The sequence below is a fragment of the Excalfactoria chinensis genome, chromosome 1 (assembly GCF_039878825.1).
Source record: "Excalfactoria chinensis isolate bCotChi1 chromosome 1, bCotChi1.hap2, whole genome shotgun sequence".
Classification (NCBI taxonomy): domain Eukaryota; kingdom Metazoa; phylum Chordata; class Aves; order Galliformes; family Phasianidae; genus Excalfactoria; species Excalfactoria chinensis.
The window spans coordinates 137049665-137073254 of record NC_092825.1 but is presented as its reverse complement, the minus strand read 5'-3'; the positions used below and the strand labels follow the sequence as shown (position 1 = coordinate 137073254).

General features: G+C 45.9%; 1 protein-coding gene across 4 annotated transcripts in view; it reads left to right on the top strand.

Moving 5' to 3' along the window:
- Positions 1 to 238: 238 nt before the first annotated feature.
- The window catches only part of FARP1 (FERM, ARH/RhoGEF and pleckstrin domain protein 1), a 193578-nt gene continuing 170226 nt past the window's right edge, over positions 239 to 23590 (top strand). For 2 of the 4 annotated variants that reach the window (XM_072348246.1, XM_072348238.1), the window contains exon 1: positions 263 to 517. The gene's annotated coding sequence lies outside the window, so the exon portion shown is untranslated. Of the gene's footprint in view, positions 518 to 23590 lie in introns of all 4 variants that reach the window. The other 2 variants (XM_072348229.1, XM_072348204.1) reach the window with 2 other exon arrangements.

Below are 23590 nucleotides of genomic sequence, written 5' to 3'. Positions count from 1 at the left end.
CGGAACGCCCGGCTCTCACAGCCACCCCTAGGCGGGAGGTGCCCCGCGCGGCGGTGAGCGCCGCTCCCGCCCCCGACGGCCGCCAGGTATCCGGGCGGCGGCGCTCCGCTCCCTCAGCCGCGGGTAGCGCCGAGACGGGCGGCCACGGCGATCCACCGCCTGTGAACACTGGAGGGGGCTGTCGGCCGCCTCCTCCCGCCCGCGGCTCCCCCTCCGGGAGGGGGCAGGGTTAGGGGAGGCGCGGCCGCGCTGCCCGGCGTCCAGTTCCCGCTTCCCCGGTCCGCGGGCGGCAGCCGCCTCCCTTCTCTGCGCCCGGCCGGGTGGGCTCCCCGCGCTGGAAGCCAGACATGGCGACCCTGCTCCCTCCAGCCCCCCGCCGCCCTCCTTCACTCGCCGCCGCCTTCTTCTCCCCTTCCTCCCCGCGGAGCTTTTAATGGCTCGGACCTCCGGCGGCCGAGCGCCACTGCCCCTGCAACAGCCGCAGCGAGGAGAGCCGGCAGCCCCAGCCCCGCGCACGGTAAGGACGGCACGGCGAACAATGGGGCCGGGCGGGCAGCGCGGCGGGGGCTGCGGGGTGGGCGGCGGGGAGCGACCCTCCCCGGGCGGTGACAGCGGCGGGCACCGCTCGGCCCGGCTCCCGGCTTAATCCCATTAGCGCCGTAAGCCGCGGGGCGGCACCGCGCCGAGAGGCAGCCGCCCGCTGTCCGGACTGCGCCCGGCCTCGGGGCAGCGGGGGCGGGCGGGTGGCTGGGTGCCTTTTGTCGGCCCCCAGCCGGGAGCCGGAGCCCCGGGGGCTGCCCGCCTTCCCCTTTGGCCGCCCCTCCGCTCCCGGCGGCCGGCTTCCTGGCCGAGGGGGGCGGAGAGGCGGCTCCGCCGGCGGAGTCCCCTCGGGGCGGGGGGGAGCAGCGCGAGCGCTCTCCGGGCCGGAGCCGCTGCCCCGCTTCTCCGTGCGGCGGGGCCGGTAGCGGCCGCCCGGGGGCCGCTGCCCTCCGCGGGTCACGGCGCGGCCGGGGCTCTGCGACGCCTCCGCCGTGGCCTCGTGTGCGGGCTGAGGAGCCGGCAGGAGAGTTGTGAGCAGGCAGAAGTTTATTTCCAGAGCGGCTGCTCGCCTGTAGTAGGCCTTATCTTTTGTGCCTCCACTTTTTTCATGTGTATGTGTGTGTGTTTTTTTAAAGGGCACGCAAACTCTGTGGAGCCTTTTTTTGTGTGTGTGTTTCTTTTTCTTTTTTTTATCCCCTAAGTTGCCGGGTTTACTCGGTTGCTGGCATGAAATAAATGAAACGCGCTGCCTGTTTCTCCTCCGACCCAGCCCTCCTCGTGGGCTCTCCTGCTGCAGAGCACCGTCTGTCCCTGCAGCAGAGTGGGAAGCGATCGCTGCAGAGGAGCAGAGCGAGGCCCTGCTTTTGCTGTCCCCCGGATACTTTGCCTCTCGCTCCGGGTGCTGCTTCCAGTCTGAGCGCACAGCGAGCAGTTAATGCTGGAGCCGGGCCAACGGCAATAACGCTCTCCAGCAGCCCGGTTAAGCAAAGCCCCGAGCGTGAGCAAAGTCCCAAACGTTCATCTGAATTAAGATCTTATTTATTTATTTATTTATTTATTTTTCTTCTTTCTTAATAATTATTTCGTTCTCCCCTCCTCTCTGTACTGATGGATGTGGTGTCCGGCTCAGAGCCATCCAGAAGCTAGGAGGAAAGCACTGAATCCACTCTATGTGTGTGTGTGTGTGAGAGTGCATGTTCCAGGCACTGAGTTCCACCTGCATGGATGTGGCGATGGGCCGGGATCCCCACAGCCTTCCTGCTCAGCGCTCCCACAGGGATGGTGCAGCCTCTTGCTTTCCTTTGGCAATAGCAAGGGTCAGGGTTTGTATGTGACGTGTTGAGCTGTGACTGCTATTTCTGAAAGCTGAAACAATGCTGTGTCCACCCAGACACCGAGTTCTTCTTTTCCCTGCAGACTGAAGCTCAGGTTTAGCTGTGAAAGGAGCTGTTGGCAGCGGGGCTGCTGCCGTTTTCATGGGAAGGGGTCAGGAAACTGCATTTCTCTGCTTGGTTTTGCTTGGCACTGCCTTATGAATGGCCACTGAAATTGCGCTCTTCTTCTGCTCCGTTTTCTTCAACAAGCCAAATAAATGAGAAGAGTTTATCGACGAGGGCGGAATGTTTGACACACGCAGCAACACGCAACTTGACGTTGTCAGGAGTTGGTGGGAGACTGAAAGTGTAGCACCAGAGCCTGACTTACGCTCAATGGCTGCATTTCAGATCGGAAATCCCTTTCTTTCTGAAGCTGACACAGTTCATCAGTCACTGTGTAATCAGTGTCCTAAATCTGGCTACTTGTAACCAAATTTTTGTGAAAGAAAATCATGGATGATGCATGGCCGAAGGGGAACTGCCATTTAAATGTGATGGTTTAAGTAAGGAAAGACTTGCTCTAGGAGATGTGTTTCTGCATTAAAATTCAGACAGAGAATTGTAAATGTATAGAACTGCTCAGTAAATTTTCCCTGCTGAATTGAGATTAACATAAGAAACAAATGCAAGCCTTTGCTTAGGAAATTCATATATGATGAGAACTAGCATCTAATAAAAAAAGAAACCACAGAAATTCTTGATGCTGCTGAACAGCTTTTTAGGTTATATATGTTCTGTGATGGAGCTGCACTGTTTGCTTCAGAATATCTTTGCATTAAGTCATTGGCTGAGCAAGCCTCCCAGGGGACCTGTGGAGTCTCCTTCTCTGGTGATATTCAAGACCCACCTGGACACTCTCCTGTGAATCTCTTTTACAGAATGACCCAGGTTGGAAGGGACCTCAAGGATCATGTAGTTCCAACCCCCCTGCCTAGCAGGGCCACCAAACATACGCCTTTACTAGATCAGGTTGCCCAGAGCCCCATCCAACCTGGTCTTGAACACCTCCAAGGACGGGGCATCCACAACCTCCCTGGGCAGCCTGTTCCAGGACCTAACCACTCTCCTAGTAAAGAACTTCCCTCTAACATCCAACCTAAATCTTCCCTCTTTTAACTTAAAACCATTTCCCCTAGTCCTGCTATTATCGGCCCTTTCGAAGAGTTTACTCCCCTCCTGGGAGTAAGTTCCCTTCAGGTATTGAAAGGCTGCAAAGAGGTCACCCTGCAACCTTCTCTTCTCCAGGCTGAACAAACCCAACTCCCTCAGCCTGTCCTCATAGGGGAGGTGCTCCAGCCCCCTGATCATCTTCGTGGCCCTCCTCTGGACCCTTTCCAAAATCTCCATATCTTTTTTGTACTGAGGGCTCCACACCTGGACACAGTACTCCAGATGGGGCCTCACAAGAGCAGAGTAGAGAGGGACAATCACCTCCCTATCCCTGCTGACCACCCCTCTCCTGATGGAGCCCAGGATCCCTGTGTGACCTGCTGTAGGGAACAGCATGATAAAAATCCCATTTATTGACATTGTCCACCGACTTGCCTCGCTAGTTCTGTTTCTTCTTTTGGAAACCAGTGAGCTTGTCTGAAAAGGGCCTTTCCAGACTTGATTCCGTGACCTTGAAAGGTGACAATCTGTACTTTCTACAGTGGGATTTGTTGTTTTTGCCAGTGCTTGACTGACTGCAGGTGCTGAGTAGGCCGTGAAGTTTGTAGTTTACAGCTGGACTGCTGACTTAGGGGGAGAAAAGGAGCGACTGCTTTTCTGGTTGTAAAGGCACGGAAGACTAATTACAGGGGTATAAAAGGTCATCAGGCTCAGCCAGCCTGGAATTTGCACAAAATGTCAGTAAATTTGCCCTGCAGAAATATGGACGAGACAGACAATTTAGGTCAGCCTTCGTCAGATGTGGGCGCTATCTTGTTTGTAATCAATTGCAGCATTATGAGCTCTTCAGGCTGGTCTGTAATGAAACAAAGTTGATTAAATATTAGGAGAGAGGAAAATATGAGGCGCCTTTTTGAGGGGGTTTGAGACGCGGAGTCTGAAATGACTTTTAAAATCCGGATACATAAGTTGTGGACATTATTTTTAATGTTTGGGTGTTTAAAAAAGGGCTTAGTGAAAAAGAATGGCGGCTCTGTTGCTATTCAAACAAAATGAAGCCTTGTTGGTGAAATTGATGGAGGTGCCAGCGGGCTGTTTTCTGTTGATCTCAGAGGGAATCATGATTTCTCTAACAAGCCCTTGGAAGTTAGGCATCTGTTTTGGCGCTGCTACGTAGAGTGGAACGAAGAGCATCAAACTCTAGTCACGGAGTTTGGATACTGAGATTCATGGCTGAAGGTGGCCTCACAATGCACATTTGTTGCTGGATGTGAGGAACTGGTGCAGGGCTGGCTGGTATGTTAGTGTAAGGCAATGTGTTTGTTGCCTGGGTTTTCTATCCCTGCTTACAAAGTGGGTGTTGTGCTGAAGCCCGCTGCAGGACTTGTTGCTGCTTTCCAAACCCATGGGGCCTTGCCTATGCACTGCTCTGATACTTGCCATGAAATATATGCATATGTATATATTTATTATTATTATTATTATTTCTGCTACATTAGCATTCAAGCCAGAAGATTTCAAAAGGAAGTAGTGATGTTAGGAATAATTAAAGTCCTGTGTACCTTTCAAATATGCCAGCTTTGCTTAGGGGCCTAAGTAAGGGTGTGGAGCTTGCAGGGTGATTGGACATCCCGGAGTGTCATTCCATCCTGCACGTTTCCTTACAGAAATCCTGCAGCTGGAGATGTGCTGCACAGGTGGCTCTGTCTGAGGGAAAGCTGTGGCTTTCTGAACTGAGACGTTACAGCGAGTCATCCCTACTTGAAGCAGCAACTTTCTAGTGCAGACCACGCAGCAAATAGGACGGGCTGCTGGAGTATCTGGCTTGTCTGGTGCAATGCAGTGTTTTTTTTCCTAGGTCAAAAGATGACTTACTGGCGGACCTATCAGGAGTGCAAACACCAACAAGTTTCAAGTGCTCCCTTCTCCCTCCCAGAGGCTGCTGCTCCTGCTGGCCACTGCTGGGCTTTCTGCACCTCTGCTCCCAGTGGTGGGAGTATGGTGGGCCCTGCAGTCTGGCTGATGCTCACTGACAGTGGTCATTCATAGAATCACAGAATATCTCTAGTCAGAAGGGACCCATAAGGACCATAGAGTTCAACTCCTGGCTCCACACAGCACCACCCAAAATTCAAACCCCGTGTCTGAGAGCAGTGTCCGGATGCTCCATGAACTCCAGCACTCGGGGCCGTACCCACAGCCCTGTGCAGCTCATTCCATGCCCACCGCCCTGTGGTGCAGACCCTGTCCCTGACCCCCAGCTGCCCTCCCCTGACATCTCCATGCCGTTCCCTCGGGCCCTGTCGCTGTCACACAGAGCAGAGCCCAGCGCTGCCCTCCACTCCCTGTGAGGAGCTGCAGCCGCCATCAGGCCTCCATCAGCTCCTCTGCTCTGGGATGAGCACACCCGGAGACCTCAGCCACTCCTCATATGTGCCCTTCTCTCTAGATGCTTCAGTACTGTATCTCCTTAGCCAGGGACCCTTATTTCCAGTCACTTGTACCACAGCACAGGTCACAAGGAGATTTGTCGATTTATTTCAGCAGCAGATGTGGCACTGGGCTGGTGATCAAACAGCACAAGGAGGGTTGTGCTGCTCACTAACCTGTGTACATTTAATTGGCTCTTTCTGCTCTACATCATGTCTTTTTCCTGCTGATTTTCCTCTCTCATATAATTTCTTTCCATGCCTGGAATAAACAGTCGAGCTGCAGAGCTTGTGTTCGTTTCTCCTATACATCTCTAAATGTTATTTTTGGTCGTGTCCCAATGTCTGTCTCCCAATGGAACAATACCTAAGGTGCTCTGGCGGACCTTGGCTAGCCCAGCAGTGGAGCAGGCAGCTGGCTCATTAGTCTTTTATGTCTCTCCTTATCAGTTTTACTGAGAAACTCCCTATCGCTTTGCTTGCACATGTTGGAATAATGAGGTGTTCTGTTCAGCAGGTTTGTGTGGTGGTGAATCTGGCCTGGAAGTTCAGGGAAGGCTGCTATTAAGTAGTATGATATAGTGAGTATGTCTTTGGTAATGGCCTTATTCCCTTCCGAGGTGAGTTTCAAGCGGTCTTACGCAAAGAGGGCTAGGAATTCTGAGCGGGCTCTAAAGCTGAGTAATACGGGAGTTATTTTCCCTGACATTAATATGTAAGTGAAAATGAATTGTAAAAATAAACCTCTTTTAAAGAGGACAAGAGAGTCTGTGGGGGTACAGCTCCCTGCCCTGTTGGAGCCAGGCTTCCCACTGCTTGGAACACAGCAGGTATCTGGAACCTCTTCCTGCTGCCGTGCTCTTCTGTGATGGTGGGAAGGCAACACAGGTGTGTTTGGGGTGGAGTAGATGGATTGCTTTCTGTGCTTTCCTTCCTCTCTCTCATTTCTCTTTCAGCCCGCCATGAATTATCCAGGAGTTTGCTGCTGCTTGTGCTGTGCCATCAGGGTGAAATGATTTTGGCCTGGCTTTATTTTGTTAATTCTCTGCAGTCTTATGATTGCAATAACAGTGGTTACAACTGAGAAAGGTCTGGCCGGCTCTGACTGTGGTGCAGAGTAGCGGTGTCTTTTTCAGATTAAGGAAAAGCATGATTTGTTTAGTTTGTCCTGCCTGAGGGTATTTTCTCAAACATCAAGGCTAAAAGGGAAGGTAAAGATCTTGTAAGAGTCTGCAGAAATTACTGTGGTTTTTCCTCTTTTTCCCCGCTCAGAAGAGTTTTCTTGTTTTTCCAAGTTAGTGTTTAGTCCCTTAACAATGTGGCAAATATTAATGGGAAAGCTTGGAAAGGAGTTTCAGTTCTTGGACCTTTCAGAGGTTTAGGAGTGTGTGTAACTTCATGTACCGAGTAGTTGGAGTGCATTGTAGGAGTTACCCTCTTCATGAGAACCTGCAAGAATAACCCCCACGGAGGCAATCTGCAGCCTCTCTTTGGAGACTTCAGCTCCCATCTTCATGGAAATTCATCCTGAAAATCTGCTTAGCACTGTGTTTGTAAGACATATTTACCTCAAAGATGTTAAACGTTCCATGTTTTTGTTGCATTTTTGAACTGAGGCATCGCCGTATGCATATCAGAAGGCAAACTCTATGACTGTGCAGTTGTAACCAGTGTTCATTAGCTTTATTATTTTATTTTTTTTTACACTTTAGCTGAATTAATTGATGCCATGTGTAAAATAGAATTGTTTCGTGTTCTGACGCAGAGCCATTTTTACCCCTGGTGTCCTTTGAAATGTTGAGTGTAATCGGCCGTACCAGGAAAAATAAACTATTAGAACCCACGAAGAGAAATAGAAAATGAGCAGAAAGGAGAGGGCTCCTAATATAGACCATCAGTAATGATAGTGTGATTCTGTGGTTCAATGAATATTGAACCTGAAGGTAGCAGAAAATATCCTAGTTGTGCTTCAGCAGTAAATAAATAAATAAGAGATAGCAGATGGCGTGATAGTATTCTGGTGGAGAGAAGGGCAAGCGGCTCTGCCATGTGAATATCAAAAGGGTTTTAGAAGGCACTATAATGAAGTCCTGCTCACAGCTTCGCGTTTGCTAATAATATTTGAATTGCGAAACAAGTTGCAAGTGGAACGGTTCCAATGACATGGGGTCGGTTTGCCTAAAGGAGTGAATCAGAAGTGAAATTGGAAGAGAAGAATTTCCCAGTAGGCACGTAGGTGGCAATTTCTCATCCCCTAAATGTGCAATAAGAAGAGGGGACGGTGTCAGGAGAAAGGTGAGGAAGGGCTGGTTGGTGCAGCAGCTGCTGTAGGAAGAGCATTGGGTTGTTAGAAACTAACCTTTCCTAGCTCTGGTGTTTGTTGACTGTGAGCAGGTTGTGTAATGGCACTTTTATCCCATTAAGCAGCAGAGCTGTGGGGTAGGGGCAGAGAGTCCATGTGGAATTCATGCCTGATTGTCCACCATCTGAAGTGTACATCAAGGAATGTTTCAGAGCCCAAGCTAAGAAAATGTCCGTCGGGCAATACCTTGAACATGAGCATTCTTCCTGTAATGGTGTGTGCAGTGACTGCGTGTTAAGGCACCAGAGAAAGTGCTGGAGCAGTCTCTGGTTGTAATAACGCTTCAAGGATCATGCGAAGCAATGGACAAGCAAATGACACTTGATGGCAGCTCTCTGCTTGAGAGAACCAGACCCAGGGAAGCCAGTCCTGTCTTCCTGAATGAAGAAAGAGTACGTGATGGAGGAGAGCCAGGGACTAATAGCAGCACACGACAAGTGTGTGACTGAAAAATTAGATCACTGCCCTAGTGGAGTGGGATGTCTATCTGTGCATACAATGAGAAGGGTGAAGTCAGAAGTGTTTTCTTTTTCTGCAGCCAAGCAGTAGACTTTTCATTTTCCTCCAATTATAAAAGCAAAAAAAACCCAACAGCAAGCTCACCGCTCAGTCTGTATATTCAAGAAGATTCAGGTGCATATGGAAAAGAATGAAAACCAAATGTAGTATTCTTCTTAATCGTGTATTTGCTGAGATTGCTTTGACTCTTAGGGTTGTTGGTAAAATTCCACGGGACGGTGGATTGGACTGCAAAATCCACCTTCAGATTTCCTTTATTTTAAAGCAAGATTAATGTTTGAAAATTGTATTTCATTATGACTTAAGCCACATAAGCCAGACAAGAAGCAAAGGGATGGGAGCAGACCAACTAATATATGGATAAAGCATAACCTGATGAACGCTGAAGTTGCTGACTGGAGGGATAGTGAGTCTGGTTGCGTGTGGATGAGTGGATGTAAATAACAGAACTACGTTTTCCTTCTCACTGTTCTATAAGGAAATGAGAGGGAGGGCTAGGTATACCTCTTCATCTCTTGGCTTGGGATCTCTGCAGAAATCTGTGTTATTGAGGATGTTTCTGGTTGCCTGTCCTTCAGGAAAGACTGAAGGGAAGGGAAAATGGTAGCTCCACATCTATGCGGTTATCTGCAGGAAGATGCAAACTGCTTCTAGAAATTGTAGGGCTTTGCATTATTGGCTGTTCTGGGTTAACCTCGGAGCAGCGTGTCTTTTAGAGAATGGGATCGGAGAAGAGTTCCAGCTTGGCAAGGACAATGTGATTTGGAGACATGGAAGAGAAAATTAATCAGAATAATAGGTCTGGCCATTGCAAGTAGGTTGAGCCTAATGAAATGAATATCCGGAAATTAATTATAAAACCAACCCGATAACATTTAATAGGACTTAGAAGATATTTGTGAGTAACTCCAGTTTTTCTTTTTTTGTAGAGGCATTCCCAGGAGCGGATTAAGAATATCTGCTTTTCGTTTCCCATAGAATATCCAAATCACAGCAAGCAACCCTACTGTGCTCGTGTGCATGTTTCCTTTTGCAATCAAGCAACAGCTTGGCTCAAGTTTGGAAAGGCTGAAGTTCTGGAGGGTTGGATTATATGATATCAGCCGGGGAAAAGTTTCCTGAAGACTTTTGGCACTGCCTGACTCATGTGAAATAAAATACGCTGCAGCAATTTGTAATCTGTGCGTGTGTTAACCAATGGCTGCGTTTATTCTAAGCATTAGCTGGCTTGTTTATGGTAAGTCCTGGAAAAGGCTGTTTTTTCATTAGACTTCCAGGCTAAATTTAATTGGAACCTTGTCAGGAAGAAAAGCTAGTTGGGTCACTTTGGAAGCGTTTAAAGAAGGTTTCGTAACTCGTTCTTTGGTATTCCTCCAGTAAGGCCGGATCCTTTTTATCTGTGAAGCTCAGAGCTCCAGGGGACAATAAAGACTCAAACCAATCGGAAGTAATTGCACCGAGATCATCAGCATAGTTTTGTTTAAATTACAGCGTGCGTTTAGTACTCTCCTGTTGGGAAAGTTTAATCAAATTCCTCATGCTCTAGGGACGGGGCAAGGAATCGCAGCATCAAGGGTGCTCGCCTGGAGGACCTTGTCTTGTATGTGTGTTGAGTGGTCACGGGAAGGGAGCTGTAAAGCTGGGTGCTTGAGCTGGAGCGGTTCTATGCCAAGCTGGGGCCAAAGGCTGCCTGCTAGCTGCCTGCTTTCCCTGCAGCCTCACCTGGCTGCAGCAAGGTGCTTAGGGCATCATTGGAAGGGAACTCTGCTTATGTATTACAGTTGCATGGCAATATATGCCACGGGGTGTTTGAGCCTATTACTTTGCACGTGTTTTTTTCTGTCTCCCCTTTATTTCTTCCCTCTTTCCCCACCTCACAATTCTCATGTGTCTGCACTCTCTGGTTTAGTAGCACGTTTCTTTTTTCTGATTTGGTAATGAAGTTGAATTTCTTTGAGGGTGAAAGAAGAGCATAAGGTAAATTGAGATTCTGTCCTTCTGCCCGTCACTTGTGCTGCTGCCAGAAGGCCTGAGAAGAGCCATTACCTTGTGTTAGTTTTAATGACAATTTGTGAGCAAAAATACACCAAATACCATTGTAACTGCAAGACTGAGATTAGGGAAATGTATTTGATCACTGGAAATTAACAAGCATACGGCTTTTCTTCTTGAAATAGAAGGCAAAGGATTCTAACTCTTGATAATTCAGATCGATCCTTCAACAAAGGAAGGTTCTGTTGGTGCTATTTTAATGAGCTTTTCAGATAGTAAGAGTTGTTCTGTGTTCTCCAACCTGGTGGTACTGATTACGTGTATAATATTTACCTGCTTTTCCTTCTTGGATTTTACACAGTTTTGTTTCCTATGCGTTTTTTTCCCCCCCCATACACTTACCATCTGTGACAGCTTTTTGTAGTGTTTGACCATAATATCTGTGTAAACCTTTTCCATCGATGAGACAAATGAGGTGGAAAGACACGCTGTTAGTTGTTTGTAAGGTTTCAGTAAGCTGATAGCCAAAGCAGTTGTTTGGTGTAGAGCCTTGGAACTTGTTGGTTCTTCTTCTATGTCTTCAACAGGTGTAGCTCTGTGAGTTTTGAACACTTCTCCCTTTCTGTTCTTCTTCCTGCTTGCTTAACAGTAAGTAAGGAATGCAAACCTTCAGAGGCTTGTCTCGGGTTTTGATGGCCCAGTGCTGCGTCTTATCATGCAAGTGAAATACACCTTGTTCTTCTTGCACATGCACTGACTGTGGAACAGTTACCAGCTGTCAAGAGAAGCTGACTGGTGATGTCTCTGATCATGGCTGATTTCATTTGTTTTTCCACTGAGAGAAATCTATCTCATTTTTCCATGGATTCACAAGTCAATATTTTTTCCTATTGCTTAACCTTGAAGAGTAACCGCGTATCTTTGCGGCAGGCCGGACATTATATTCTGACTGCTAATTAGCACTGATATTATCTAGTTAAATTTTTGTTCAGCAGTTTTGTAGAGCAAGGTTCCTGCTTCTCCTTCCCGTTGCCTGCAGAGCTGTATTTCAGTGCTGAACCCAAGTCTTGGGGAACTGCAAACTTGAGCCAGGCTTTGTAGGAATTTTGGCAGTCGTCCTGAATTGTCTTTTGCGTATCCAAAATCAGATTCAAGGTTGCTCCCTATAAGGGCTGATATTTTTATACAGGCTTCTTTCAGATGTCATAAATACCACTGCTTCCATTAAAAGAAAAACAAAACACAACACTCTACTCCATGTAGTTTACGATGTTACTGCTGGGGATTTTTCCTTCTGGTAAATTGGCCTTTGTAAGACTTCTCAGATTCCTCCTACATCTTCAGTCTTCCTATTCAACTTGCAGACCACATCCTTTGTGTACCCCTTTGAATGACTGGTTTCTTGCTGTTACTGTTCCCTTTTGTTCTGCTCGGGGTTGCCCATTCTTGGCATAGGAGTTGTTACCTGCAGAAGGAGCACTGCCTGGGCACTGCTGGGGCTTTCTGCTAATTGGCTTTCGGAAGGATCACGTGTAACCTAGTTACTGGATCATTAGATCTGTCAGTCTCTCTCTTGGCTTCTGGATGTTAATATTTCTGCTCGAGCAACTATTTTTCTTTTAATAGAAAACAGTCTGTGCTGCTTTTTTCTCTTGAAAAAGGAGTTATGTGTTATTTTTACACTGAGCTAAAGCGGTCTGTGATTAATAACCTCAAGGTTCCCTTTTGTTAGCACAGACGTAGTCATTTTATCTGTGTTAGTGAGGCATAGATCCATGGTGACCTATTTTGGTTAGCATGTCTCTGTTTTCTGGGCTGAAGGTTGATGGCAGAAGTGCATCTTGTTATTTCTTGGGTATGCTGGAGGTAAAAAGGGGAGCAGCGTATCGAAGTGGAGCACAGATGACATTAGAGATGTGTTAAGATTATGAAAAATTTAAAGCATCAAACTTGTTTTTAAAGAACTGCCTCTAACAAGGAGTTCATTTACATACCTCCGAGCTGGTTAAGAGCCTTCAAGCAAGCTTGACCTTGCTAGAGGAATTGAGGAAGGTGCCACTGTTCCCTGTATCTGTTATCAGAGGTTCTCTGCTGCCTGGCACTATGTGCTCCTCACTGAGACGGCCACTATTTCTTCTTTATCAGATAGATGCAACTTTGAATGCTCTTTACTGAACGGATCCATTAAGAGAACTGCCCAAAGGACAGCTTGTTTTTGCAGAGCTTGCAGGAAGTTGGAGTAACTTTGCAAGCCGAGGGCTGCAACAGCACGTTATTTATTTCTCCTTAAAGCTATATTGCATCTGGCTGTTCTGCAGGTCTTTCTTGCTAGGAATTTACTAACTGAGGGGAAGAGACTTTACGTGGAATGAGTGGTTGTACTTCTCATTTTTAAAAGTTATCTTTCATTAATAAAAATAATCCCGATTCTTTAACTTAAAATATCTACCAGCTTCATAGTTAGGTAGCTGCTGCTTATTGCTTTCCCTATCTTAAGCACTTTAGACAGACGTGAGACAAGCCATGACTTTCCCAAGCTGCACATATAGTTAGTGTTCCCTAACTCTGACTAACTGCTTGTAGCAGTAGTTGCAAGACTCGTGCTTAGTTGCAAGAAGGGTGCAAATGCCAGGGCAGTGACTGTGTCTGCTTTGTTTAGTAATAACCCCCGTGGTTTTACTAGCAGTTTTATTTAAACTTGACTCACTGAAAGAGAAGTGCCGTTCACTTGGAAGCTGAACTTTCTAAGGCAGTGATACAAAGAACGCCGTGTAGGTCTGGTAAGTGGCAATGAAATGAGATTCATCAGAGCAAACACAGGAGAGTTGTGGATGGCAAAATACCGGCTTTTGGCTAATCACTGGAGGGTGGGAGTGTTTTGTCCTGAGTCCATAGGATGCTCCTGCTAACCTGGCTGCACTGCGTGGGCTGATAGTGCTATCTCTTCTGGCATGCTGAAGGTCAATTGGGGACATCACAATGGGTGAAGGGGGAGTTAGGGCTAGCTAGATAGCAGCATGTGTATTGTATGTGGTCGTGTGTTGTTTTTTCTCCCTGTTGTCCTGCATTGCATTGCAAGTGTGTTGGTAGCTGTTCAGCATTGATTGTAGTGTGGTGACTGATCAAAATGAGTTCTCTTTTTGTAATCTCTAATATCAAGTAGAGCTTATCAAAGTTATTGCAAGGCTAGAAAATCAGCTGGCTCATATTTAGAGTTCACTTTAGCATAGCTAGGACTTAACATACTTCCTGGTGTCAGCCTTTCATTCTGTGTATGAGTTGCTGTGTGTAAACAGGCTGCTTGCTTGTTATCCAGGGATTGCTCATACTTCCCCAAAGTGTTACCTTGCAGGCGGTACCACAGGCACCATCTTCTCTTTCATAGTGTAAGTACCTGAAAAGGTAATACTGCTCTGTAGGTCCTTCTCTTGATGTCTGCAGAAAATATTCTTTTCTACGGGCAGAAATGTTTTGTGTGGCCTTTTTTGAAGGGGCAACAGGGAAGGAAGAATTCCATGCCCCTTGCTAGGCTGTCTTCCAACACATATTTTTTCCTGTTTTCTTCTGGATGATCATATCTCCTCTTGAGACATTCCTTTTCTGCACCATCATCCAGAAAGGCTGGTGCTCATGCTGCAGCACACAACCTCATCTTCAGTCCCTGCAGGCTGACGAAGTAGAAACTGAAGCATGTTTCCACAGAACCAGAAACACAAAAACCATTAAGATTTCTTTCCAAACCAGTGGGGAAACGTCCCCTTTTCCGAAGGGTTCCTGCATTCTTATGGACTGTTTGTGCATCGATTGATTGGGACTCTCCTGGTTGTAATGCAAAATGTTCATTCGTTGTCTTGTTCTGTGCTACCCAGCTGTGAAGACAGCTGGAATGAGGATTTTTTCCAAAGTATCAGAAAACTAGAGGAGAAATGTTTGAACTTTTTGGATGTTTAAGTTGTAACGGGAGGTCAGATTGCAATCGCTGGCAGCACTTTTCTAGTGTTTCACTAGGACTTCCAGTAAAATTATTTCAGTATGGAGGCAGCAGCTTGGAAACGTTAACTTAAAATGAGCAATGTGAGATGGCTGCAAAGTTGAATGCAGAGCTTGGGAAGAGGCACAGCTGTGGAAGGTAAGCAGATTGACTCCAGGGCAGATAAAAAATAATTTAAACATCTTCTCTTAAAAACATCCTGTTAAGAATAAAGCTGGCAAATTAAATTTGAACCACAGTAAATTACTGCTGCAGGGGCCTTACCTGTACCTGTTAGTTTCACTTAAATGAAAAGCTTTGGATGAGTGACAGCCGAACTAAGCAGGTCAAAAGATGCACCTTTTCATTGCATACAATCATTTAAAATATATAAGGTCTAAAGGAGAGCTGCCCTTAAATTTTTTAGATCTCTATTTTGGTATCTTTACACTGGATAAAGTTCTGGTTTTTACGCTTTTGGAAGTGCAAGTATGTTCGTGTTTTGAGATACAGAAAAGCTTGTGAGTTACAGATTACATTTCGGTTTGGCTACCAGATGCAGGGAGGACGTTCTCTTTTGGAATATACTCAGGACTGAAAACTCATTTGGGAGCTTGGAAAGCAGGGGAGCTTTGGAAAGCAGGGGAGCTTTTACTTCTTCCTTTATCCTTTTTTAATCTGTGAGCAAGGTAATCAGACGGGAGAAAATTAGGATTACGTACATTAACACTTGAAATGCATAAAGAATTACAGCTGTCTGCTTGAAGACATTTTGTAAATGGGTGGGTATTTTAGACACCGAATAGATTGCCTCAACATTACAAGACATTTGACTGCAACCGTATTGAACAATATTATTTATGATCTCCAAACCTTAATCTTTCCATTGCATAATAAATCATTTCGTTTTAAGTAGTGATCATGTTTGGGGTATTTTTTCTTATTTTTTCATTTTCTGATGCATTTTTAAGGCGGTGTTTTGGCCATTGTAGTGTTTTCAGTATAGTTCCTTTCAAATGAAGTGTGTTGAGCGTCACAGTAAAATCAGCATTGCAGCATGAAGAGATCTGCTCATTCCCAACGCAATAGCTGTAAAAGCAATATGTGTAAATGCAGCTACGTGAAACTTAGAAATGTGTGTAAATATTGTGTAACTGGTTGGTTACAGAGAGAAGAGGCATTAAAGTAGGTGTAAAGAGTTACCTGATTGCAGATAAATATTTCCAGGATGTATCAGTTGATAGACACGAACCTCTGGAGGAAAATGGCAAATGAAATCTTAATGTGAGTTTTTGTGCTGTTTTTTTTTCCCATTTGGATCATAAAATTTATTAAAAATTCTTCAAAAATAGTCTTTTATTCCCGCTTTCCCAAATTTAACATTGCAGTAGAGCATATATTGAGTAATTAGTGAGGTGAGTCAAAAGGACGCTGTCGAGGTGCAGACTGTGACGTTGCATTATATTTCTTAAATGCTGAAGGGCAGCTGGATAGAAGGACTTTTTTTGTCGTTATTACTCAGACTCCATTTGTTTCCAAGCAAGGCCTGTGATAATTCTCCTGCTAGTCCTAGTCTGGGGAGCTCCATATCATGAGAGGCACAAGCCTGTGCTCGTTTGTGCCTATTTTTGACTTTCACCTCATTTTCCTCTGCAGACAACTTGATGCGTGGCTGATTGTGTATTCAGATGAGATTTCTTTCCCCTATACATGTGAACTTGAATTTCCTGCCACTTCACTTCTTGGGGGGTGAGTGAAATAACCTAGATGCAGATCCTTCCAAGCACAATTCCTGGAAACTGTAGGCTGTTGTGGGCATGTTTATTTTTTACTTGTCTCCTTGCTGTGATAACCTCAACTTTTTGAGGAAGGGAACAGACAGTTTATTTTAAAACCTGCTAGAGCAAAATGCCATTTACATAAGCAACAGCAGATCCCTTCATACTCCTGAGCTCAAGTTTCCTTTGTAGGGACTAGGAAGGCGTTTTGTGAGTATGAACAAACTATGTTTGGAGTCCAAATCGATTCTACCCTTTGATTTTTTAGAGGTTTCTTCTACAATGCAAGACTGAAAACAAAGAATCTCACGTACGCTTAAACTGAAAAGTGCTGTGCTTGAACTTTCTTTTAGGGAGTTTACAGGAGCTTGGTTCAGTCAGTCTCTGTTCATCCTTATAGTCCAGGGCTGTTTTGCCCTCCTGTCTTAGTGAAGCTGGGCAATGAAGGAATACTCTTGTTGATCTGATGGGTAGTCATATAGCTTTGCGGAGTTTTTCCCATGCCCTTCTTCACCTCCCATTCTCCAGTTTTTCTCCCTTGTGGTTCCAAGCTTTAATTTTACAGTAATGAGACTTGTGAATTTTTGCTTGCATACTCTTCGATACCAGAAGTTGGGCAGCCTAGCAAAGATGTGCCTGCTGACCTCCTTTAGCAGTTCAAAGATTTCAGCACTTTCTCCTTCTGTGGTTGGATCTAGAAGGGATTGTCATAGTTGTGGCTGTGGTTCCCAGAGTATTCATCCATGATTTATAGCCAGTCAGTCACAGGCCCTCTCAAACACGCCTGGTGTGACAGTAGCTTCTCCTTTGGGTTAAATGAGAGTGCGGTTAAATAGCCTTTTGTTTAGGTGAGACAATAGTCTCTGAAAGATGTTTTTCTTAACAAAGCTCTTAGGAAACTGCAGGCTTGTGCTGAGCAGTTGGAGCCCTGCTGGTGGTTGGCTTCATTGTCTCACTCCTTGGCTGAATGAATTCCGAAGCACACAAAGGAGCGTGTTTAAAAATGGTGTCATTTTATGGCAGTAATTGTTCTGATACTGTTACCAGAAGAGTTTAGCAAATTCCCCTGGAAAACATCTTTGTTAGGGCACTTTGACTTGCCCACTAAGCCTGAATACAGGGCAGGGGGGAAGGGGAGAAAGAATGACTTGATTGCAGAAGGCACCTGATAGATGCTCTGTGTTGAGCATGTAACAGCATAAGAGGAGCAAAATCTAGATGCTGTGTACAGAGGCAAATAGAGCAAGAGAGTCACTACCTCTGAAATAACCTTTCAGGCAGTGGTACATAAAAACTCCATTTCAAGACCGTGTTTGCTGTTAGGCAAAATGTGAACTGCCATGGCAAAGTTTCCTGCTGGTGAGTAGGTCTTACTGAGGGCTGTGAAGCTTGGTGCAGCATTCCATTCCTTCATAGGGTTTGTTTGAAAAATGCCAGGATCATAAGCTGCTGAAATGGGAAACATGAAAGGAATTTCAGGGGCTGAAAAAAAACCAACAACCCGGAGCAGACAAATATATCTTGACATTAACTTCAAAGGGTCTGTAATACAGAGGAAGTTGTTAAGGCTGAGTTTGACTATAGGTTTGTACTAAACTGGGAAGAGCTGGTGTTGAAAGCACAGAAGCATTGAATAGGGTAAGAATAGGGCACTGATCAGCTTTATGGCCTGAGGGGAAAAACTGGCCTATTCTTCCTTCCATAAGAGAGTTTTCAAATATTTTCTGTTTGAACTACATGTATGGTCATACTGAAGAAATCTGCTTTTCTGATACTTGTTATACCTAGCAGGCACATCGCTGGTGGTGGATCCCATGACTGAAATAGTATGATTCTGAGTGTTTTATAGGGAGCTTTAAATGATGACTTTTAATGGCCGTTCTCTGTCCAGTAAATATTCTTAGAGTTAGCAGCACTCAGGGACATGGAGAGAGAAAGAGAGGAGGTACCAAGAACTAGAGTAGAGATGTATTCCAAGATGCATCTACAGCTTTGCTTTGAGGCAGTGCACTGCAGTGATGCAGTGTTACCACAGGAGGTGGGACAGCAGTTACCTGGTGTCGGTGTTCTGGATGGAGTTGCGCTTTGGTGAAGGGCATAGCTGTTCTTTGGAAGTCACTGAGGGTCACTGAAAGGTCGTCTTGGTGTCTGTGTTGGTGTCAGTGGGTTAATCACTGAGCCAAGGCAACTAGGCCCAAGAAGGTGATCCGAGAGGAGCTAAACAGATGGACCGCCATCTGACAAACGCTGCCAGCATCTCAAGGAAGAGGTGACCTTTTCATGCAACAGCAGAAGGCATATCAGAAACTGAGCTTTGGTGTTCAGCAGGCTGCTCAGTTGTATTTCAGATTGTGTTAAGAGTTGTTGTTGCTGTTATCTGCTGCCCAGGAAGGAAAATGTGGGCAACTGTTCTGTTGCCAGCCTGTTGTGGCAACCAGTAGGAACCAACTATGGCTTTATGCAGAGGTTTGTGTGGTCAGCATTGTTCAGCTGAGAGCTTGGACAGTGGGTGAAAGCAATCTCCTCCAGGCTCCATGGTGGTGAGTGGTTTGTGCAGAGCAGGAAAACCACCACCCGCTGCAGGAGTTACAGGGTGTCTGAAATAGCAGCTGAGCCCAAGGCAGTATCAGAACAGATTGGTTTGTTGCTTTTGTGGCAAAACTCTGCATGCAGAGCACAATAGGAAAGCGTGAAAGGTAGTGTTTAATGCCAGAGAGAGAGGGCAAGGGGCAAGAGAGGTCTGACTGGCCAAGCTGTTATCTGGAAAGAGATTTGAAGTTGGACGTTTCCTCATGAGTGATTCCCAGCGTGTTTGAGGCTTTATGCATGTTTCAGCTCACTCGGTTTCTCTCAAGAGAAGTAACATACCTGAGCTCTTAATATTTTCTAGATACTTAAGCTATAAATGGTTGATGCTGCAAAATGCAAATTCATTTCTCTCTGGAAGCACAGTTAGTGTTTCTGAATGGAAACCAAACTACGTATACTTTCTTTAGGGCATTTTAAGCATGTTTTTAACAACAGATAAGAAATCCTTCAGGCTAACAGCTAGGCACAAAATATAATTGTATTTATAGTACGGTGCTAAGGCTGTGCAAGGTGGTATATGTCTCACCTGGCAAATGGCCGCCTAAATCTGTTAGTACCTCATAAATCTCAGAGAGGCTTCTTTCCTGACATCTTCCAGGTCTGTGGTCTGCCTGCCATGTATTTAGGAGATTCTTGTGAGGAGAGCTGCGTGAGTGGTAGGGGACGTGAAGGAAGCACAAGGTTTTGCACTTCATGTTGTATCTTCCCTTGCCTGTCAGCTTCACAGTCCTGCAGGAGAAGATCACCCTCTTTGTTCTTCCTCCTTCTTCTTCCTCATTGCCTTCTGCTTTTCAGCTTCTCAAGTGACTTTCAAATTTGCTAGCGCAGCACCGTAATTGATTTCAGCCAGCTAGACTGGGGGGCAGGACTTCTTTTGTAACTCGGCTGTAAGGAAGCTTTTAGTATCTGTTAAGGACAAAACAGGAGTGAGTAAATCTAGTTGTTCAGTGTAGGTGAAATTATGGCTTAGTCATACCTTATGCAGTCTGGAAACATGTAGTCTAGCTGTGTTGGTGTAACAGGAACATGCTTAATCGAGTACAGCCACAGCGGGAAGCAAACCTTTGTTTTGTGGCTTCAGCAGCTGTATGCAGCTGGGGAGGTGGACATCAAAAGGTTGGACTTTTCAGCAATATACTCAGCACTGCGGATTCCTGGACCTGGAACACAGGATTTTGTTCTGATGGCTCCAGGCAGGGATCTGGTTTAGTCCTAGTATCCTACCTCAGCCAATGGCCAGTAGTAATGTTCGGAGGAAAAAGATGATCCCTCCCAGTTTTTTGGCAGACTTTGGTTCAAGGGGGCTTTGAGCAAGAAAGTCATTTCTGCACCTTTGTTTAACAGCCCCAGGCAGACTTTCTTATATAAATACATCAAATCATGCACTAATCTGTTTTAATTTTTTTGCTTTCATGGCATCCTCTGGAATGAATTCTGTAATTAATTGTAGCGTGGAAAAAGCACCTCCTTTTCCTCTTGTTTTTAAACAGGCTGCCTGATAAACTTCAATTTATGCTGCCTAATTCACACGTTCTGGGACTTGACTTCCTATCTGCTTTATCTTTATTACAACGCTTTTCTGGTTTTCACTCTGGAAAGGAAAACATAATTCATTGTTCCGTGGGTATCTGAGGTGATACAGTAGTGCTGTTTCTCCCTCTCCTACCTGCTTTGTTTTCCCTCTTCTGTCTTGTTTTGGGCATGGATGTTTTCTATTCTGCTTCAGTTTGTGCCTTCCTGAGTCACTGTTTCCCTTTAATTGCTTTTTGCTCTGACCACGCGGGATCCTGGCTTGTGTGTGTGAGCTTTGTGCAGTCGTTTTTATCTAGCTTCTCCCTTTTTCAATGGCTTCTGAATCAACTTCCCTCCCTTGAATCAGTTGAGGTAATGTGGAGCAGCGTTGCTTAGCAATGCAGGGAAGCTGATACCGCACCGCTTGGGTGCTGTGAATGCTGCAACTGGGCTGAGCAAAAGAGCTTACTTGTCCTTTGTGGCCCATGCAGGGAAAAAAGTCCTGGTGTTTTCCACTGGCTTTAATGTTGTTAACACCATAAAGTGGTTGTTTCTATTTTTTACTTTTCCTTTAGTGCTGATGAGTAGCAGTTTTGGAGACTGTCTGTCTTGGTCCTCTACACACCAAGCAAGGCTGTCATGAAAGCCGAGCTAAGCTTTGTGGGATGTTGCAGTCCTCCAAAGCAGCAGATACATCCACTTTGGTGCTTATGGCAAAGGACTGAAAAGCAGAATGAATGCGATATCCTTAGCCATGTAAGAATACAGAACAGGTTATTTCGTCAGCAAATGTGAAGGGTATGAATGGGAATTGCTAGATTTGAAATAAGTATATCTATTTAACTACCCAAAGCATCTTAAGAGTGCAGCCTGATGAACAGCTGAGCTGTCAGACCGGAGCATGGGCAGCAATAGGCCAAGGGCACACCTGAGTCAGCCAGCCCAAGCCTGAAGGAGGAAGCTGGGTGCTGAGGCTGCAATGGCTGCTGCCACAGCCCGCCCTGAGGTGGGTGGTGGTGGTACTTCTTTCCTAGGTGTTTGACTGAGCGGTTGGTCTCCTATCTCGCATAGCTGGCAGTCTTCTGAACTCACAAGTGCGTTCCAGCGGCCTGCTAGTTTATTCACTTCTGATTTAGGCCATTTAATCCATAGTACATGCTCATTTATCCTTGTCTTTAAGGAACGAAACATGGAGCTGCTGAGGGGATTTATAGCAGGTTCATTGCCATGGTTTCAGACAGCCTTGCGTAGCCTAAAAATAGATACAGGAAAGAATATTCTCTTCCCTTGTCTCCCTTCCCCCAAGCTCTCTCACTAATTGGAATTTCCTTTTCTGTTTGTATATTTTAGTTGTGGATTTAGTGACTCAGAGGTCAAGCAAATTTGTCCAGTGTCCTGTGTGAACAAGGAGAGCTCCCTACAGTACCTGAGGCGCTGGGGAGCGGCCACATGGCTGTGTGCTGTGGCTGCTGCTTGCTCTGCCTCTGACGGTTCAGCTGGTGTGAGGGGACCGTGCGCTGGGGACACCTTTGGAGCCAACAGTGTCAGTGGCAAACCGTGCTCGGCAGGGGAATGCACAGAGCACGTGAGGTGCTGCCCACAGCCTGTGCTGCTGCCTGCTCTGTGCATGTTGAGCAGGCCACAGGTGCACACAGCAGCTCGGCCTGGCGCTGGGGTCTGGCCAGGGGGCTCAAGATCATGGCTGTGGCTGCAGCAGAACAAGCTTTGAGCTATCACTTCAGCCAGCGCTCAGGCTGGCTGCTCTTGGTCTATGCATGTCTGTGAAATGGAGGTAGAATGCTGACTAGCACTCACCGTGGTCCCTTCTTACATGTGCCAACTAAACTATATTTACCTTTGGGTTGGGTAGCTGATGGTTGGGTTTTGTTGTTTTGGTTTTTCTTCCTCTTCAGAAGAGGTGTTGACTGGTTCTGTTAGCAGGAGTCCCAGATGCTTTTAGATCTCTCTCCCCAGACAGGAAGGGCATGGTCTGGAATTGCATCGATGCCTTGAATTTCCTGCATTGCTTCCTGTTGAATTCATGGGCCAAAAGTTATGGCGGGAGATACTGTGTCACGGGGCCTGTGTTCAGTGTGCAATTCCTGAGGTTCACTGCGTGCCTTTGTACGTTGGAAAGCAAGTAAATAGCCCTATGGCATACTTATCAACTTGTGTCTGCCAGTGACAGGTTTGGGGGCAGAGGGGAAGGTGTTTGAGTTGGGAAATCCTGTGTGGCAAATAAGGTGTCAGTTCTGCTGATCTCCTTTTCCTGGCCAAAGCTTTGACTTCATTCAGGAGAACCTGCAGTAAGTTTGATGGTTTGTTTGTGTTCCTACTGATACTGGGCATTTTCTTTCTTCCTGCTTGTGTGGTCAGGGTGGCCTAACCCTTCCCTGTGGAGTCTAAATAGAGAAGGGTCTGCGTGATGTCAGAGCAGAAGTATGTTATTGAATGGCTGCAGAGAATTGCTATTTCCTTCACTTCTGGCATAAAAACATTTGAGCGTTCCCATGTTTCTGAATTGATCAGAGTTGTGACGACTGTGCATCTGTGCATGTATGAGGTGGATGGCTGGAAGCAGGGATGGGGAGAAACAGGGGAGGACCTAAGGCAGGGAGAAATTTGCTGTGGGCATCTATAGGGGTAGAGAGGTTGGGGGTGGGGTAGGGACAGTGCCAAGCATGTTAAATTGTATGCTTTTTTTTTGTCTGGATAATAAGGTGTCATTTAAAGACAGATGCTGTACTTGTAGCCTATGCAGAAATCAAAGTATGCATCTTCAGGAAGTATGAAAATGGAGGATAGTCTTTTCTGGACTCTCAAGGTAGTGTGAGTTACGTTATTTGCTTATTTGAGGTGGGTAGCTAAAGGGAGCTGATGGCCTCATGCTTCTAAGAACTGGATTCTGGCCTTGACAGAAGTCCCTCTGTTGTCAGGAAATGACAAACACTCAGAAAATAGTTAAAAGTCTTGATAAAACTTGAGATTTGCCAGCTAACTCTCAGAAAGCCTTGTGTTCTTGAACGCAGCCTGTAGTAAAAGGACCTGTCTTCACATTCTGCAGCCTTCTTTAGATGTGAAATACTCGAAAAATGATGTGGCCCTCAGAATTTCAGATGGGGAGCATAGAATTGGTGGATTTGCTTTGGATTTCAGTCTGTTTGACCTAGATCAGTAAGTGGATTTTGACTACAGACTCCTCTGAGGCGGTATCTGGGTACCTCAAGGACCTGGGTTTTCTGTCTATAATTCCATATATATGAAACATGGATAAATGTCATTCCTCTTCCTTTCATACAGGTATGGTGATTCTAAAGTTAAGTGTTTTTTCCAAGAGTAAATTTACCTGCAGAAAGATAGTTGTTAATTGTCTTAACAGCAGGGTGTCATTAATAAGCCTTAATGATGCTGCA